Source organism: Corylus avellana, chromosome 4 (genome assembly GCF_965113065.1).
Source record: "Corylus avellana chromosome 4, dhCorAvel1.hap1.2, whole genome shotgun sequence".
In the NCBI taxonomy this organism is placed as follows: domain Eukaryota; kingdom Viridiplantae; phylum Streptophyta; class Magnoliopsida; order Fagales; family Betulaceae; genus Corylus; species Corylus avellana.
The window spans coordinates 12,029,363-12,051,009 of record NC_142493.1 but is presented as its reverse complement, the minus strand read 5'-3'; the positions used below and the strand labels follow the sequence as shown (position 1 = coordinate 12,051,009).

At 35.0% G+C, this 21,647-nt stretch overlaps 1 non-coding gene across 1 annotated transcript; it reads left to right on the top strand.

The window, feature by feature from the left end:
* The first annotated feature begins 4,504 nt into the window (after positions 1–4,504).
* On the top strand, positions 4,505–4,611 carry LOC132180154 (small nucleolar RNA R71). Its single transcript, XR_009440048.2, has one exon. It is a non-coding gene; the product is annotated as a small nucleolar RNA R71 (small nucleolar RNA).
* The last annotated feature ends 17,036 nt before the right edge of the window (positions 4,612–21,647 follow it).

The following is a 21,647-nucleotide window of genomic DNA, read 5'->3' as shown; positions in this document are numbered from 1 at the left end:
TTATTGTGTATGACAGAGATTTTGATATAAAAATCTGCATAGCATGTTTTATAGCATCTTGGTGTTTTGGCTACTTACTGAGTTGTCTAACTCACCCCTTCTCCCTATACATCTTTTTCAGATTGCTCTATATATTGTAGTACTGAGGACATGGGTACTGGTGGGCCTCTTAATTGTTAAAGATCCTATTGCTACGTTATGAACTAGCAGGAGCTGTAGCAGTAGCAGTGTTTGGGAGTCTATTCTATAGACTAGACGACTTTGGATAAGCATAGATGAGAGATTATAGTACTCTGGTGACGTTATGTTTCTATGGTGATCTTATAATAGGAGGATTTTTACTTTAAGAATATGTTACAATTGCTCTCAATCGCTCTACCTTTAGAAATTGGGGTGTTTCAGAATATCCTATAAAAAGACAAAAAAAAAACAAAAAGGAAGTAAAATTGCACAAACTAACAAAACTAAAGGATTAACAAATATAAATTAAGGGGCTAAAATATGGATGTTTTATCACTTATCACACCCCCAAACTAACATATCGCTCTTATCACACCCCCAAACTTACATATCGCTAGTCCTTAGCAATACAAAACTAAAAGCAAAATGAAAAACATAAAACAAAAAGAAAAATTCATCTTTTGTGGGATGTACTATTGCATTTAGCGTATGCAACAAGCCTTTTAAACCTCTAGGCATTCCCTAAAGGACGAGTGAAATCTCGTGAGGGTTTCCAGGAATGTTACCCACAAACATTATTGCATAGCTCATGCTATCCAAAAATTGAAGTATCACTCAAAATCAAGATTTTCATTCATTAGCAAGCTTAAAAAGTTAAACTCCATCTTCTCAATGAATTAGAATTTTAAAATCTAATCACTTAGAAAAGACAGGCTAAGGCATCACAAGTTCAAAATAGTGTATAGTGAACTAGCATGTAAATATGAAGTTTCCAATTATTTCCAATGTGCAATGTCTCAATATCTCAAAGTTCACTGCAATCCCCATCAGAATGAATAACTATGGCATAACTTTTTTTTTTTCCTTTTTTTTTTTTTTTTTTTCAGTCAACCTGTGCAATGTTTGGTTCCCTTAAGCTTTCTAATTGACCCATGTACCGAGTGTTAAGTCATTGACTCCCAAACCATATGGTTTTAGGGCATTAGGTGTAAAGACACAACTAAGGACATACTAACTCAAGTCAAAAAGATTACAAAACCAAACTAACCTTGACATTAATCAAATCAAAATTCTTCACCTTTTGACATAAACAGTCATTGCTCACTGAGGCAAGAGGTCCAATTACTTAGTGAAAAGTTTATCAATGAGCATTTTATTTTCTTAATCATATGTGATAAGCGCCCAATGTTGCACATTCAAGCCCCTTAATTTGCATATGTTAATTCCTTAGCGTTGTTATTTGTTTGATTTCGTTTTGTTTCTGAGTTTTCAGGTTATAAATAAAGATGCAATTAATTCCATTGATTTTGGGCTTAAAAGCACACTTTGAGATGATTAAGCGTAGCCAATCATAACAGAAGACTTATATGTTGTGGTTAAGTTTAATCAAATAAAGGAAGGGATTAATTCGGAATTTCTCAAATTGGAGTCAAAATCGGATTGGTTTCAAATTTGGATTCTGCATATGTCTCGGTATTTTGGCCATAACTTTCAGCTAAAATATCCAATTGAGGTGATTCCAGCGGCGTTGGAAAGCTAACTCAAATTTCTACAAATCATAGTGAAATAGAATTTTCCTAATTCGAAGCGCCGCAATGCCAAAATATCCCCGCAAGATAGGAACGCAATTCTAGGCGAATCCTATTCCGATTTGGACTTAGGTTTTCTTTATCCTAATTGGACTTGGACTTAAATTTCCAAAATTTCTAGGATTACTAGGGCTTCTAGGACTCTCATAAGCCCTATAAATAGGCCTCTAAGTATTGAGAAAAAAAGACAGACCGCTTCCTAGAACTAGAAATCAGAAAATTATCTTTGGAGCTTAGAAGATCATGAGCGGCTAAACCCCTTCGTGGGGTGTTGATGTAACCCTATCCAAGCACATGGTTTGATTGTATTTAATTTCTAGGTTTTCAATTTATGCATGTTGATTGTATAACTGTGAGGATTGCTACAATTGATTTCTGTTCTTCATATTAAATGCAATTGTTCTTAAATTCCAAAATCAATATTTGTGAAATTCTTCTCTTGTCTTAGAAAGTATTTTACTTTTATTGATCTCAAATCATTCGTGTTTTCTCTGATTATGAGAATGATGGTTATACAATGGGTTTAATTGACATATGATCAATAGGATTTGATAGGCCATGCCTAAGGAAGACGGATTGTACTACACCCTAGTTTAGTGTAATTTAGGTAGACAATTCGTGCTTACCGAAGATGGGTTACACTTATTCATTGATTATATGTATCCTGTTAAAGAATTTGATAATTTATACCTAGGGAAGACGGGTCGTACCGCATCTTAGTGGTTAGGTGGACGATTCGTGCCAACCGAAGATAGATTATGCTTATTCTTTAATAAGGTAGTTTCTTGTTTATTTATAACATGCATAGAATGAATTTCTGTGATTAATTATGATTAACCATTGTTGTGCGGATAGAGGTGAAGTCAATACCCTACACTCCCTCTTATTTTATCTCTTTTATTTTCATGCACTTTATTTTTAAAGAAAATCAAATCAAATATCTTTTTAATTAAGTTAATTTTAATCTTTCAAATTTTGATAATAAAACTCCTGCAGTCCTTGAGGTTCGACACCCTCTCTATAGCCGTATCCTACAAAGATTCTTCCTATTACGAGTGGTTATTTTTATAATTGATATTTTTGGACACAAAAATATCACATCAATATGTAATATGCCAAAGTGTCCATCCCACAAGTCATCCAGTTTCACCCAAGACATAGAAACATACACATCAGACTCTCATGTCATACCCCACAAATTATGTGTTAATGTGCTTGTGTCAGATACAAACAGGTGAATTCTGAGATGCCTAAAGTAAGTAACCAAACTTAAAAATTCTATCATCAGATCATGTGTTCAAAATTTTAAGCTTACCAATGAAAATTAAAGCACAATTTCTTTCAGATCTACCAAACTGTTAAGACAAACATGAACATGCAATTTTTTTTTTTTTTAAGCAAAAGTATAAATATAGGCACAAAGTGTGTGTATGTGTGTATGTGTGTCTTCCATACCCCCAAACTTAAATTACACATTGTCCCAAATGTGTATATAACATGAAAAGATTGTACCTGGGAGATGGAAAAATCGGCTGGAATGCTATGGCTCGTAGCAAACCCCTAAACTTGAACGCAAGCACACTTGTGCCTAAAAAATAAAACACCAAAACAACTAAAAAGGAAAACAAAAAGAACTAAAAATAAACACAAAAGGAAAAATATAAAGGATATGCTATGGGGTGCTTCCCATGAGCACTAAGTTTAATGTCTTCATCTAGACTGTTGTACTCCGTTTAAACTTGAAGCACCAGTCTCTTCTTCTCTTGCACCAAAGAGACTGAATTTTTCGTACCGCAGGGTGATTCAAAATGTCTTCAGATCTGGTGAGCCCTCTCGGTCTTCTCAAAGAGTTTCTCATCCGGACGTTTATCTATCTTGATGTCCTCAATTTACTCATTTAATAGCCCTAACAGACTATTCTCCTAGCCTCTTGGTAATTCAGGAATAGGACTTGGTGTTGAAGACGCCTCAAAGAAGTGCACGGTTTCAACAATGTCCTCAGTAACATCCTCACAGCCTAGCTCAATGTCTTGCCTTGTGAAACTAGGAACTTTTTCATAATCCTTGGAAGTTGTAATTTGAGCTGGGGATTCTTTTATTGTCTCATCATTCTCTACCTTGCTATCAACACTCTGAACACTTCTGAGGGTTGTTACAGCCTTTAGTTGTTCATGAACTCTTGGAATAGGTGCTGGAAATTCGTCCCTCTCTCCTTCGCTCAACTCTTTGGCCATTTGCCCCGATTGCGCCTCTAATCTTTGAATGGCTTGACTAGTTTGAGCATTTGTCTATTGTTGTGCCTTTAAGAACAAGCTCGCGGAACTTTCAAGCTCATTCTCTTTCGACTCCTTATCTGCAATTGAAGACATGGGACAAGTCTCAATGGTATGGTCAATATGGGAACATATGGCACATACCTCGACTTGTGTAACTTGTTGAACAGGAGCAATGTTATGATTAGTCATGGCTTTCACAAGCATGTCTAGCTTTTTCTCCATGGCAGCCATTCGAACCTAAACTCCACCATTGGTGCTCTCTTCATGTATGCCTTTCCTTTGAGTCCTTGTCTCCCTTTAGATGGGAATTGTTGGGAGTTCTTACTTAAGGTCTCAAAGAGTTCTATGGCTTCCTCGTTGCTTTTCTCCATAAGCATGCCACCACGAGCTAAATCTACAAGACTCTTGTTAGGATCTTGTAAACGTTCATAGAATGCCAGTACCCAATCGTCTTGAGATAAATTATGATGTGGGCATCTAAGAAGTAGCTCATTAAAGTGCTCCCATGCCTCAAAGAAAAGGTCTCCATCTTTTTGTTGGAAAGTCAGAATTTCCCTTCTCAATTGCCTTGTCTTTTGGATTGGGAAAAACTTCTTTAAGAACTTTGTGGCCATCTCATCCTAGTTATGAATAGAACCTGTGTCCAAAGAATTGTACCATATCTTAGCATTATCTTTTAAAGAAAAAGGAAATAGGATTAACCTGATTCCTTCTGGAGTTAAACCCTGGACATTTTGAGTCCAGCAGAGATCATAGAATTCTCGAATATGCCGATATGGGTCTCTGTAGGTGTGCCTTTCTAGTGTGGACCCGTATTGAGTAGCTGCAGAGATAAATTGTAACTGCTCTGCACAATGGGCTAGAAATTAATGCATGATGGCTAGTCGAGGATCTGGGACTGAATGAATTTTTTATAGGTCTTCACAACGGAGGTGTATGTCTCTCAACATGATTAAAACAAAAAGTAAAATAAATAACAAAACAAAAATAAAACTAAAAATAAAAGGAACTACTTATCGCTAGCACGAAGTGTACTGACTGAGTGCACTCGATCGTACTCAAGCAGACGTGTGTGGGTGTGCTCATGCGCACAAAGGCGCACTGGCGGGAATGCGATCGAGCACACGGCTAGGTGTGCTCAATCGTACTCGTGCAGAACAGAAAAACATAAACTAAATAAAGAAAAACAGAAAAGAACACAGCAGTTTCAACGCCCTACAGTAGTGCCCTCGATCGCACCGCAGCAGAACGAGACTGCACGTACGAAAACAGAAAGCAAAATTAAAATTAACACAAAATAAAATTCAAACAAAATAGAATTAACTAAGGGAAAAAAATTCTAAACAAAATCAAACGATACCCGGCAACGGCGCCAAAAACTTGTAATGATAAATACCACCTAAATTAATCGATAATATTTGCAACGTTTTAACTCGCAAGTGCACAAGATCAAAATAATAGTATAGGTTGCAAGTACGAGATCATTCTTACGAGGATTGTTGATTTTGCTTATAATTGATTTTCTAAATTTAAAATACCAAAATTGTCACGAAATTGATATTATGAAAAGGGATAAAGATAAATGAAAGCATTAGGGATTCGATATCCACCACAAATCAGACTAATTAAGATAACAATATTCCAATGCACCAATCATACCAGTATATTTAATGTTTGCCAACTTAAGGACATGTGTATACTCCTTAAGCTATTGATCTCCCTAAGCAACGAATTAGGCATGGGTGTCTGCTCTAATTCTTTTCTTTCTCAACGGATTTAGTATGGGTGGATGGAGTTGGATGAGAGATTGACATGAGAAGAAAAAAAATAGTATTTATGACAATTAAATTGGTATATGGAAGTTAAGAAATCTACATACGCGCATGATTAGATGTTTCCTTAATATATCATTTTTCTTTTTCAAATGTCAACACATTTTTTTCTTCTAAATTGGGACTCACAATAATTAACTTTTCGAATTGCAGCAATTTTAGCAGCTAAATTGAGAGAGCCCAAATAGAACTCACCTACCCGAATTGGTGACGAAGTCCCAAATTGTTTTTGGACAAGTAAATCTCATATCGACTCTCTCACATTAACTATCCAAATTGGTAGCGATTTCGATAACTAATTTGTTGACCATCCATATCTTTTCTTTCCATTTTCTCTTTCTTTGCAAGATGTAAAACCAAAGATCTATTCCAACTCTATCTCACCTTTTTAGTTCTTGAAATAATGCCACTTAAAAGTACACTCAAATTTAAATAAACACAAGAGGAAACGTTTTTTCACTTAAATTAGCTTGAAACATATTCTTAAAACACTCATTTGTCTTAAAAAAAAATTGATTATTTAAGACAATATAAAGTGGAAATCTAGAACAAAAAGGTGTATGGTCAACCATGTATCGGAATAAAATTCTCCCAATTTTAAGTATAAGGTCATGATTTAATGTTGTTGCATCTAACAACATAGATGATATCATATCATTTAAATTTTTTGAATAATGTACCAACTTATTTATCTGAGGATATGATTTGCACCATTAGATACAACATTAAATTCCGGCCAAAAAAGAACACTTCGTAGTTCCTTGTTCGCACGAATGGGGTTTATAAGTTAAATATAGTTGGAAAATATATGAGGGAGACACAGAGAGAGCAGGAGAGAGAGAGAGAGAGAGAGAGAGAGAGAGAAAGAAGGAGAGAGAGAGTACCTTGACCACAACATAATTGATCTGTGAAAGAACAACTGGAACAAGGTGGGTATCGAGGCATGTAGCTGCAATAGGATTTGTCCCGGTTTCTTAAGAAGTAGAGGAACCTACCACGATATATAAATATATGTTATTTAGTGTTTAAAAGGATGGCTTTAAAAGGCAACTAATATTGACAATATCGGGAATCACATAAAATTGCTTCCCACACTTAACAAAAAGTAAAGGATTCTTCGAAAAACCTTAACTATCTTGCCATATAGTTTGCTTGTTCTCTTATGAGTTCTCTAACGTTTAGATGATTACTTTGAATATTATTATATGAGTAACGCTAGGTACCACAAAACCACTTACAAATCTCTCACAAATGTTAAATTAGAGAAACAAATATAAAATTTTCAAGCAAATATTTTACGATATTTAATATAGCTTATACTATGAATGTTTGACATGCTTTCGCATGCTAATAACACATTATTTATAAGTTTCAATATATGTAAAGTAGATTTAAGATGTTACCGCAAGTGACAAAGAGAGCAAGTAAGAAGAGAAAGAAAGGAAGGGACTTGTGTAAAAGATATTTTTATGAGGATTTTGACAACTCGTTTATAGATTTCGCTATATTGAAAAGCTATTTTTGAGAGAAAAAAACTAGAAGTGGTTTGGAGTTGCTGTGAAACTTCGATAAAGAGGTAGATATGCTGAAACAATACTGATTATTTGTGAGGAGAATAGAAAAAGTATGTTTGATAAAAAATATTTTTCTATGTTGTCGTGAAAAATTTTTTATTTCTGATGTATGTTCAATTGTACAGTAAAATTTCTATTTATAGTTAAATAAGGCACTAAAAGAAAGGAAATACAATAGTTACAAGATAACATAAAATCAGCATATTTACAATAATGAATACCATTGCAAATATTGCCATAATATGTTGAGAATATGAACTTGTTTTTAATTTATTGTACTTGTAATTACTTTTCTTGTTTCTACTGCAACTATAAAACAAATATTTCCAGCCGTGAATATTGTCCAAACTAAGCTTCATAATAAAATTAAAGACTAGTTTTTGACTGATTCTTTGATTTTGTACATCAAAATAGAAATTACTGCAAAATTTAGTATAAATTTAGCCACATGGTTTTCAGGATCTAAGACAATGACGGGTCCAATTTTGATAGGTATTTAAAGTGAATTTAGAAATATATTATGAAGTAATTACTTGTATCTTTTCCTTTGTTTAATTTTTTGTTAGCAATGAATTGATACTATTTTTTTTTTTTTTTTGTATTAATTTAACACTCAATTTTAATATATTTCTCATTCAAACTTTCACCCTCATATCCTAAAATATTTTTCATTTATGCTTTGCCTCTACCCATAAGATTTTTATCTCCGTCCCTGCTTGGTAAAAGGCATGGACTCCATGTCCCCTTGTGGTTTGCGTTTAGATGTATATGTATATATCAAATTTATCTAACATCCATATTAAATATACTTTGGCAAATAACATTAGAAAAATCATATTCCTTTTTTCTTCTCCTTCCAAATTGCTGATCACGAGCAAAATAATAATACCTAGTATTTATTTGTTTCAAACTTAATTACAAAATGTAGTCTCGACCAACTATAGGTACCGAAACAATATTGTCATTGTGATCAAGGACAAGGTATACACGATTGCATCAGAAATCTGTAAGTCCTACCTAGCCTGGACGTAGGACTACTATTTTTACCATAGGGTTGTCCATTTGTATCACCGCCTTGGCTTGCTACTCATTTTTACCATCCAATTCAGACCATCAAAATTTGTGACCTAAAAAAATTGAATTAGCATCAGTATAGAACTAGGATGAAAATTATTCTTTCCTAAAACATCACCCTTCAATACAATTCCCTACAATATGATAATTAATTTATGTCATGCCCAGAAGAAGTTCTTTGAGCGTTAACATTTGTTTAAGAAAAAGGTGACAAGAAGAAAAAGAAGTTCAAAAGCATACACAATGATCATAGAGAACTGCTCTTTAGTAGACTGTTATACAACTGCCAAATTAGGGGTGGCAAAATGGGTACCTGACACGACCCGATTACGACCCGCGGGTACCCATTACACGATTAGCCTATACACAGACACGACCCATTTAGTTAAACGGGTAATTGGGTCTAACACGATTATGACACAAAAATAGCCGGGTAACCCGACACGACCCGTTTTACCCGTTTAAAATAACCAGGTCTAATCGGGTAGACACGACCCAATTAGACCCCGACACGACCCTTTGAGCAAGTACCCCACAACTTCAAAGTTTAGAGCTCGTAATCACCTGCTTTAGCGAACATGTTTGGATTCAAACAAGCGAACAGAGACTAAAGAGCAAAACAGAGAAACAGAAACAGCAAAAATAATTTATCGCCGGCAGAGACCGATCATTTTCCGGCAACTTAAAAAAAATGCAAAAAATTTCTGGGTTTCTCGAAAGAGCGCGTGTCTACTTGTGCGCGCACGCGTCGCTCTCTCTCTCTGTCGCAGTCGGTGTCTCAGGCCTCAGGGGTTGTTGATGAGGTCGGCTTCAGGCTCAGATTGCAGCCACTGCTGCGTCTCTCTACCTCTCTCTCTCTCTCTCTCTCTCTCCCTGCGATATTCTCCCTGTGTGGGATTGAAAAAGAAATTGCAAGTGTGCTAAAGTGGAGAAAAAACTATTGGAGGTTTCACAAACAGGCACGGAGTTTCAACAAATCACATCTCCATGCCACTACTCTTTTACCCAAAAAAAAAAAAATTGGTCTAGCAGGTCGACCTGCCAGACCCGGATACTGTGCGGGTCTGGCGGGTCGACTGGCCAGACCCGCACGGTAACCGTGTCTGGCGGGTCGACCCGTCAGACACGAAATTACCGGGTCTTAATCGGGTAGACCTGATTACAACCCGAACCCGATAAGCCCAAACCCAATACCTATTTTTTCGTGTCGGGTTCGCGGGTCATGTCAAAATTGCCGGCCCTATGCCAAATAACTGGAATGATATGGTAATGAAAATCAATCATTAATTTTTTATTTTTTTTTTTAAGTTAAGATTTTTACTACCATGTTATCAAGTTATATGTCAATCGTATAACAATCTACTAAATAACATTACTCATAATAAGCAAAACAATAACTACAATAATTAAATTAGACTTAAGCTATAGGAAACGAGGAATATGACCTAGCATTTCGTTATTTAGATTCTAATAAGAAGGGAAAATAAATGAGGAAATAATTAAGGAGACCTGCTATTTTTTTAACACTTATCCATCTCGGGTCCAACTTATTTTTAAATCTGGCATTAGATCTATAGGACCTACATGTGGGTCCTACAAATTTAATGGTATATTTGAAAAAAATGTGAATGGACTTGAATGAGAGATTGACAAGAGAAGATAAAAAATAGTATTTATGACAATTAAATTGGTACTTGGAAGTTAAGAAATCTAAATAGGAGCACGATTAGATCTTTTTCTTAGTATTTATTTTTCTTTTTCAAATGTCAACACATTTTTGTTTTTTTTTTTTCAAATTGGGATTCACAATTATTAACTTTTCGATTTGCCGCAATTTTAGCAGCTAAATTGAGAGAGCCCAAATAGAACTCACCTTCCCGTGTTTGTGACTAAGGCCGAAATTCTTTTTGGACGAGTAAATCTCATATCGACTCTCTCACATTAACTGTTTAAATTGGTAGCGATTTCGAGAACTAATTTATTGCACATCCATATCTTTTCTTTTCATTTTCTCTTTCTTTGTAAGGTTTAAACCCAAAGATCTATTCCAACTCCATGTCACCTTTTTAGTACTTGAAATAATGACACTTAAAAGTACACTCAAGTTTAAATAAACACAAGAGGAAATGCTTTTTCACTTAAATTAGCCTGGAACATATTCTTAAAATACTTATTCTTAAAACACGACATAGATGATATCATATCGTTTCAATTTTTTGAATAACGTGCTAACATATTTATCAGGTGAAATCATTTACACCATTAGATGCAACATTAAATTCCGGCCAAAAAATAACTCTTGGTAGTTCCTTGTCCGCACGGATGGGGTTTATAAGTTAAATATAGCTGGAAAATAAATCAGGGATAACACATAGAGGGAGAGGGAGAGAGAGAGAGAGAGAGAGAGAGGGAGAGTACCTTGGGCACAACATAATCGATCTGTGTAAGAACCACTGGCACAAGGTGGGTAACGAGGCCATGTTGGTACATTACGGTTTGTCCCGATTTCTTTAGATGTAGAGAACCTACCATGATAAATAAGTATATGTTACTGACCATTTAGAAGGATGACTTTACACGAATAATTTATGATATAAATGGGAAAACTAACTTTAATATAACTTATATGTTTTATGTTTGACATGGGTTCGCATGCCAATAACACATTTTTTATAAGTTTAAATATATATAAAGTAGATTTAAGAAGTTACCATAACTGACATAGAGAGCAAGTAGAAAGAGGGCCAAAATGGACAAGATCTTCATGACTAAGTGTACTTTTTGAGTGTTTGAAAGAAAATTAATGAGAAAGAACAGGACTTGTGTAAACGATATTTATATGAGGATTTTGACAACTCATTTATTGATTTTGCTATATTTGAAAAGCTTTTTTTGAGAGAAAAAACTAGAAGGGGTTTTGAATTGTTGTGAAACTTCAACAAATCGGTAAATATGTTGAAACAATACCGATTATTTTAGTGGAAAATAGAAAAAGTATGTTAGATAAAACTGACGTTTCTATGTTGTAGAAAAAGACAAACGAAAGATAATTTTAGAGAAGAAATTTGTATTACTAATGTATGTTCAATTAAACAATAAAATGACCTATTTATAGTTGAATAAGGCCCATAAAAAAAGGAAATACAACAATTACAAAATCAGCATATTTACAATAATGAATACCATAGCAAATATTGCCATAATATGTTGAGAATATGAACTTGTTTTTAATTTATTGTACTTGTTACTACTTTTACTGCTTCTTCCGCAACTATATAACAAATATTTTCAGCCTTGAACATTGTCAAAACTAAGCTTCATAATAAAATTGAAGATTAATTTTTGACTGATTCTTTGATGTCGTCCATGAAAAGAGAAATTACTGCAAAATTTAGTATAAATTTTGCAACATGATTTTCAGGATCTAAGAGAACAATGGGTCCTATTTTGATAGGTATTTAAAGTGAATTTTGAAATATATTATGAAGTAATTATTTGTATCTTTTCTTTGTTTATTTCTTTAAAAAAAACAATGAATTGATACTAATTTTATTTTGTATTAATTTAACCTTCAATTTTTATATATTTCTCATTCATACTTTCGCCCTCATATCCTAAAATATTTTTTAGTTATGATTTGCCTCTACCCATAAGACTTTTTGGCTCCATCCCACTTTCGTGAAAGGCATGGGCTCCATGTCTCCTTATGGCTTTGCGTTTATAAGTATATGTATATATCTAATTTATCCAACGTCCATATTAAATATACTTTGGCAAATAACATTAGAAAAATCATATACCTTTTTGCTTCTCCTTTCAAATTGCAGATAAAAGCAAAATAATAATACTTAGTATTTATTTGTTTCAAACTTCATTACAAAATGTAGTCTCAGCCAACTACAGGTATTGAAACGATATTGTGATTGTGATCAAGGACAAGGTATACACGATTGCAACAGAAATCTGCAAGTCCTACCCAGCCTGGAGGTAGGACTACTGCTTTTACCATTGGGTTATCCTTTTGTATCACCGCCTTGGCTTGCTGCTCATTCTTTCCAACCAATTCAGGCCATCGAAATTTGTGACCTACAAAAATTGAATTAGCATCAGTATAGAACTAGGATGAAAATTATTCTTTCCAAAAACATCACGCTTCGATACAATTCCCAACAAAAGGATAATTAATTTCTTTCTTTCTTAGAAGAAGTTCTCTAAGCATTAACATTTATTTAAGAAAAAGGGAAGAAGAAGAAGAAGAAGAAGAAGAAGAAGAAATTCAAAAGCGTACACAATGATCATAGAGAAATGCGCTTTAGTAGACTGTTATACAACTACCAAATATCTGGCATGATGTGGTACTGAAAATTAGTCATTAATTTTTATATTTTTTTAAGTTAAGAATTTTACTACCACTTTTTCAAGTTATATGTCAATCGTATAACAATCTATTAAATAACATTACACGTAATAAGCACAACAACAAGTACAGCAATTAAATTAGACTTAAGCTATTGGAAACGAGGAATATAACCTAGCATTTCATTATTTAGATTCTCATACGAAGGGAAAATAAATGAAGAAATAATCAAGGAGACCTGCTATTTTTCCCAACTCTTATCCATCTCGGGTACAAATTATTTTTAAGCCTACCATTAGATCTGTAGGACCTACAGTGGGTCCTAAAAATTTAATAGTATATTTGAAAAAAAATGTCAATGGACTTGGATGAGAGATTGACTAGAGCAGATAAAAATTAGTATTTATGACAATTAAATTGGTATTTGGAAGTTAAGAAATCTAAATAGGAGCATGATTAAATCTTTTTCTTAGTATTTCATTTTTCTTTTTCAAATGTCAACACATTTTTCTTTTTTTCTAAATTTTGATTCACAATAATTAACTGTTCGAATTGCCACAATTTTAGCAGCTAAATTGTGAGAGCCCAAATAGAACTCAATTGCCCGTGTTTGTGACTAAGACCTAAATTATTTTTGGACGAGTAATTCTCATATCGACTCTCTCACATTAACTGTCCAAATTGGTACCTATTTCAATAACTAATTTATTGCATATCCATATCTTTCCTTTTCATTTTCGATTTCTTTGTAAGATTTAAACCCAAAGATCTATTCCAACACCATCTCACCTTTTTAGTACTTGAAATAATGACACTTAAAAGTACATTCAAATTTAAATAAACACGAGAGGAAATGTTTTTTACTTAAATTAGCTAGAAACTTATTCTTAAAATACTCATTCTTAAAACACGACATAGATGATATCATATCCTTTAAATTTTTTCAATAACGTGCTAACATATTTATCTGGTGAAATCATTTACACCATTAGATACTACATTAAATTCTGGCCAAAAACTAACTCTTGGAAGTTCCTTCTCCGCACGGATGGAGTTTATAAGTTAAATAGAGCTAGAAAATAAATGATTTATGACACATAGAGAGGGAGAGAGAGAGAGAGAGAGAGAGAGAGAGGGAGAGTACCTTGGGCACAACATAATCGATCTGTGCAAGAACCACTGGCACAAGGTGGGTAACGAGGCCATGTGGGTACATAACGGTTTGTCCCGATTTCTTCAGAAGTAGAGGAACCTACCATGATATATAAATATATGTTACTGACCATTTAAAAGGATGACTTTAAAGGCAACAAATATTGACATTATTCCTTCTAAATAAAAGGAATCATATGAAATTGCTTCCCTCACTTAACAAAAAATAAAGGATTCTTCTAAAACCATAACTATCTTGCCATATAGTTTGCATGTTCTCTTATGAGTTTTCTTTTACTTAAGTAGCTGGGCTCCTTTGCTTTCAATTTAATTGACAATCAATTATCAATGGGTTCCTTAGCTTTCTCTAACGTTTAGATGATTACTTTGAATATTATTATATGAGTAATGTTAGGTACCACAAAACCACTCACAAATGTTTGATTAACAAGACAAATTCAATGTATTAAAGATGTTAAATTTTAGAAACAAATATAAACTTTTCAAGCAAATATTTTATGATATAAATGGGAAAACTAACTTTAATATAACTTATACGTTGAATGTTTGACATGTTTTCATATGCCAATAACACATTATTTATAAATTTAAATATATGTAAAGTAGATTTAAGAAGTTACCACAAGTGACAAAGAGAGCAAGTAGAAAGAGGGCCAAAATGGACAAGATCTTCATGACTGAGTGTACTTTTTGAGTGTTTGAAACAAAATTAATGAGAAAGAACAGGACTTGTGTATACGATATTTATATGAGGATTTTGACAACTCATTTATTGATTTTGCTATATTTGAAAAGCTATTTTTGAGAGAAAAAAACTAGAAGGGGTTTTGAGTTGTTGTGAAACTTCAACAAATAGGTAAATATGTTGAAACAATACTTATTATTTGAGTGGAAAATAGAAAAAGTATGTTAGATAAAACTGATGTTTCTATGTTGTAGAAAAAGACAAAAGTAAGATAATTTTAGAGAATAAATTTGTATTACTGATGTATGTTGAATTGTATATTAAAATGACCTATTTACAGTTGAATAAGACCCTAAAAGAAAGGAAAAACAATAATTACAAAATCACATATAATCAACATATTTACAATAATAAATACCATATTGCCATAATATGTGGAGAATATGAACTTGTTTTTAATTTATCGTACTAGTAATTACTTTTCCCATTTCTACTGCAACTATAGAACAAATATTTTCAACCTTGAATATTGTTGTGACACATACCACCTAAATTAATAGAAAATATTAGCTACGTTTTAACTCGCAAGTGCACAAGATCAAAATAATAGTATAGGGTGCAAGTACGAGATCATTCCCACAAGAATTTTTTATTCCGCTTAGAATTGATTTTCTAAATTTGAAATACCAAAATTGTCACAAAGTTGATATTATGAAAAGAGATAAAGATAAATGAAAGCGTTAGGGATTCGATATCCACCACTAATCAGACTAATTAAGATAAAAATATGCCAATGCACCAATCATACTGGTATATTTAATGTTGGCAACCTAAGGGCATGAGTGTCTACTCCTTCAACTATTGATCTCCCTAAGCAATGAATTAGGCATGGGTGTCTACTCTAATTCTTTTCTTTCTCAAAGGATTAACATGGGTGTCTACTATGTTGTTCTTTGAAAAAGGCATAAATCTGTGGAAATCAACAAACACATGGAGCCGGGCATGGGTGTCTACTCCCAGTTTTCCATGTTGATTATCCCAAGAACCCGCAAAGGTATCTTTTGTCACTCTATTCAGCCCAGGACTCGGTCATCCAAAATGACTTAAATAACAAATCCATACCACATGCATATGTTGATTAGGAACATTCATATGGGAAATTCAATTAAGCAAGAAATAATCAATTTAAATATATCAAAATTTGATTGTAGCAAAGGTGCCAATCCTAAAAAGACATGATTCGGGATTCAATCTAGCCCCTAACTAAAATTTAGTTACACATAATTAAAAAATAAATAAATAAATAAAAAAGACTAAAATAAAAAGGAACGAAGAAACCGAAACGCTTCTAGAAGTAGCCTCCAAATTCCCTCTCTAATGTTGTGTCTAGAATTCTGTGTGAAATTGTGAGGCTTAGAAGTCTATTTATAGGCTGAGGAAAACCCTAGAAACCCTAGAAATCCTAAAAAAAATTGGACTTCAATCTCCTAGTCAAATAAGGAAGCAATCCAATTACAAATCGGAATAGTATTCGCCTAGATTTGTGTTCTTACATTGCGGGACAATTTTGGCATAACAAAACGTCAAAATTAGGAAAATCCTATTTAACAATGATTTGTATTATTTTGAGTTAGCTTTCCAAAGTGATGTACAAATTTAATTGTACTCGCAAGCGCACGAGTCGTGTGCAATATAGTGTGTGTGCAAGTGCGAGGTCGATCCACAGGGAATTGTGTTTGTGAAATTTAATTTCTATCTAAATCAATTATATCTTAACCTAGTTCCGAATGATTTTGATTTTGAAAATAAACTAACATAAACTAAATAAAATAAAAATAATCAAAAGATAAACGACTAAGGTTTTAGAATTCACCTCACCAAATCAAAGCATACATTCTTATGTTTTCATTCATGCATCCGACAAACAATTAAACCCTATATATGTTCTATTGTTTTTTTATAAACCAATTGAATCATTCGATGAATCCATCTCTATTACAAATCACAACGAATATCCAATTGAGATCAAATCATCCACTGTATCCGTAAATCACAATGGATATAAGTCTCAATCAAATCATTCGATGTATCCGTTGGATGAAACACAACGAATATCCAACGTTTTCACGATTTATAAACAACAATCAATCACAATTTTGTCACACAATTGAATTGAAACGAACATACATTACATTAAACGACGGATTTGTACGAACAAAACATAAAAATATAAAACTAATCAATGGCGAGGCTTCATCTTCAACCTTAGTTGAAGATTTAGCCTCTCATGACAAAAGAAATCATAAAGAAACTAAATTACTTCATTAAAATTAAAAACTTACAAAAGAATTCGAGTTCCAAGCTACAAAAACCCAGAAAACACGGAAAGCGACCAAGAACGGCGCCCCCGGCGAGTCTTCGTCTGATCCCCCCTCAATTGTGAGGCTTAGAGGTCTATTTATAGGGCTTAAGAGAGTCCTAGAAGCCCTAGTAATCCTAGGAATTTCGGAGATTTAAGTCCAAGCCCAATTAGGTTAAAGAAAACCTAAGCCCAAATCGGAATAGGATTCGCCCAGAATTGCGGTCCTATCTTGCGGCATGATTTTGGCCTTGCGGCGCTCCAAATTGGGAAAATGCTATTTCACAATGAATTGTAGTAGTTTGAGTTAGCTTTCCAATGCCGCTTGAATCACCTCAATCGGATATCTGAGATGAAAGTTATGGCCAAAATACCGAGACGTATTCAGAATCCAATTTTGCATCCAATCCGATTTGACTTCAAACTGAGAAATTCCGAATTAATCCTTTCCTTTATTTGATTAAACTTTAACTATGATTGGTTAAGCTTAATCATATCTTCTAGATCTTCCCAATTTGCCCTTTAAGCTTGGAATTTTTCCAGAAACGCTTTATTTTCTTCCAAAAGCCTATAAAACAAAGAAAATACAAAAAGGAAGTAAAATGGCATAATTAACCAAAACTAAAGGATTAAAACATGCAAGTTAAGGGATGAAAATATGAATATTCTAGCACTTATCACAAAGCTGCTAGAATCACCTCAATCCGATACTTGAGAAAAAAGTTCTGGTCAAAATAGTAAGATGTGTGCAGAACCCAAATTTGAATCCAACCCGATTTTGACTATAATTAGAGAAATTTCAATTTAATCATTTCCTTGATTTGATTAAATTTCATCATATCATTTAGCTCTTCTCAAAGTGTGCTTTAAGCCCAAAACTTTTCATAAACGCTTCATTTTCTTGAATGTTGTTACCGTGCACAATAATTGATGAACAATATTGAATCGAAAAGAGAGAGAAATTAAGAGAGAGAGTCGAAACACAGATTTAATGTGGTTGGGAAATTTTTCTTGCGTCCACAGAGAGGCGGCTGTATTTTTTTACTCTTAATGATTTAGGGTTACATCATACATATATATAGGGAAATCCCTAAACCCTACTTGTACAGACGTATTAAGGAAATCCCCAAAATACCCTGTAACAACGCAAGAAGTGTGGATCTTCTCAAGTAACAATTCACCTGTAGCAACCAATTCCATGATCTTGTGAAACTTTACATCAACGTGCTTAGTTCTTGCATGATACACCTGGTTCTTTGCCAAATAAATGGTACTCTAGCTATCACAATGCAATGAAACTCCACCTTGCTAAATACCTAGCTCCTGGACTAACCCTGTGAGCCACAAAGCTTCCTTTGCAGCTTCAACAGCCGCCATGTACTCTGCCTCAATCGTGGACATCGCAACCATGGATTGGATCATAGACTTCCAACATATGGGTCCTCCTGCAAGAGTGAACAATTAGCCTGTGGTCGATCTCTTGGCATCCAAGTCCCCTGCATAATCTGCATCCACATATCCCACAACTGACAAATCACTCTTCTATCTGACAAAAGTGATGCCATAGTCTGTAGTACCTTTCAAGTATTTGAAAATCCATTTAACTGCATCCCAATGTTGTCTCCCCGGATTTGCCATGTACTTGCTCACCACACTCACTGCATGAGCCAAATCTGGCCTAGGACATGCCATGGCATACATCAGACACCCCATTGCGCTGGCATATGGGACCTTAGACATATCATTAGTTTCTTCAACTGTCTTTGGACACTGTGAGGTGGACAAATGAAAGTGAATCGCCAAAGGTGTACTAACTGGTTTCGCATTCTCCATGCTAAACCTCTCCAACACCTTCTTCACATCGCCAACCTAAGATAGCCACAATCTCTTGACATTCCTGTCCTTGCGAATCTCCATCCCAAGAATCTACTTGGCCGCGCCCAAATCCTTCATGTCAAATTCTCTACTCACCAAAACCTTCAGTTTGTTTACCTCCACTATACTCTTGGCTGCAATAAGCATATCATCCACGTATAGTAACAGAAAATAAATGAGCCACCATCAAGGCTCCTCACATCAACACAACAGTCATCCTCACATCTCCTGTAGCCAATTCTGATCATGTAGGAGTCAAACCGCTTATACCACTGCCTTGGAGACTGCTTCAGCCCATAAAGTGACTTCTTCAATTTACAGACCAGGTGCTCCTGTTCAGGTTGAGTGAACCCCTCTGGTTGCTCCATGTAAATCTGCTTCTCCAGATCACCATGGAGAAAAGCTGTCTTCACATCCATCTGCTCCAATGCCATGTCATAATGAGCTACCAGCGCCAATACCGCTCTGATAGAAGTATGTCTGAGCACTGGGAAGAATAATTCCTCGCAATCAACCCCTTTCTGCTGTGAATAACCCTTTGCTACTAGTTGAGCCTTGAACTTTTTCCACCCTTTTTCTGATACTACTTCCTTTGTCTTGTACACCTATTTACACCCTATCGCCCTCTTCCTTTCTGGAAGCTCCACCAAATCCCACGTTTGGTTATTCTGCAGGGATTCCATCTCCTCTGCCATAGCACTCACCCATTCTCTTGGCTATTGACAAGCTCTTGAAAAGTAGTAGGATCTCCACTGCTGATCATAAGAGCATAGAAAACCATGACTGGTGGCCTTATAGTTCGTTTAGGTCTATCTGTGGCTATACTGTAATGCTGCTCAATTCCTGAAGTAGAGGTCTCTATTCCCTGAGAAGTGTTCTCCTGCACGGGAGTCTCTAACTCAACCTGCTTATCACTACTACTATTTTCTGGCCCCTATTGCTTTTCATCCTGAGTACTCTTCAGCATGGAATTTTCTTCAAATACCATGTCCATACTGATCACCGCCTTGTTTGCCTTCAGATCCCAAAACTTGTAACCCTTAACCCCTTTCCCGTATCCGAGAGAGAAACACTGTCTAGACTTTGGATCAAGCTTCGATCTTTCTTCACTAGGTATGTGCACATAGGCTTGACAACCAATACTCTCAATCCAGAGTAATCTACCTCATTACCTGTCCATACCTCTTCCGTAACTTTCTCTTCTAGTGCTACCCTCGGTAACCTATTGATCAAGTAGCATGCCATACTTACTGCATCTGCCCATAAAACCTTTGCAAGTCCAGCATTCAACCTGAGACATTGTACTCTCTTTCTAATAGACCTATTCATCCTTTCCGCCACACCATTTAGCTATGGTGTCTTGCGTACTGTGAAATGTCTCTTTATACCATGCTGCTCACAAAAATCTCTGAACATGTCGTTTGTGTACTCAGTGTCATTATCTATCTTGAGGCACTTAACCTTCTTTCTAGTTTGGTTCTCCACTTCAGCTTTCCACAACTTGAACTTGGCAAACATCTCTGATTTGTGCCACATGAAGTACACCCAAACCTTTCTGGAGAAATCATCAATAAAGATCACGAAGTAGATATGTCCTCCTCGAGACGCTGTCCTCACAGGTCCCTAAACATCAGAATGAACATAGTCCAGAACGTCCTCTGTCTTGTGTGTGGCTGTCATGAATTGTACGCGATTCTGCTTCCCCAGAACACAGAACTTACAAAAATCAAGTTTGTATGTTTTGACAACCTTCAACAGATTTCTCTTACGAAGGTCCAACATACCTCGCTCACTCATATGACCCAACCGCATATGCCACAAAACAATACAATCAGACTCAGACTCCACAAAGGCGATTCCACCTACAACTGTACTTCCCAACAGTTTATAGATATCTTTTGAACTTTTCTGTCCCTTCATCACTACCATCGCACCCTTAGTCACCTTTATTACTCCACCTTTAGACTTATAACCATAACCGTTTGAGTCTAAGGTGCCTAATGAAATCAAATTCTTTTCCACTCCTAGTGCATGTCTAACATCACATAATGTTCCAATCACACCATCAAACATCTTAATTCTAGTATTGCCTATGCAAGTATTTGCAATGTGCACCATTACCCATAGTAACTATACCAGAATTAATTTACCTGTAAGTGTCAAACCAATCTCTGTTAGACATCACGTGAAATGAACATGCCGAGTCCAGAATCCAAGAATCCACAGGATGCTCTGAATTAGATGCAACAGAAAGCATATCTGCATCAGCATCGCCTGAATTGTCTTCACTACGTTCAAAAATTTTGAGAAGCCTTCTTTCTCATCATCCTTATTCTTCTTCCAGTCCGGATAGTCCTGCTTCATGTGCTCTTTCTTTCCACACTTATAACAGTTGATGTCCAAACAATTGATGTCCTTCCTTCTCTTGGACTTTGACCGAGAATTCTTGCCTTTCGAATCACCCTTGTTAATGCTTCTTCCACGCTCATAGTTACCCTTTACAACTAGCCCTTCCCCTTGAGAATTATCATCAATGTTTTTCTTCCTTTGATGAAAAGCCAACAGGGCTCCTGTAACGTCGTCTAACTCCAAGGACACTTTCCCCCATGTTAGAGTTGTAACTAAATTCTCATAGGTAAGAGAAGTTGGGAGTGAATTCAATAGCATCAATGC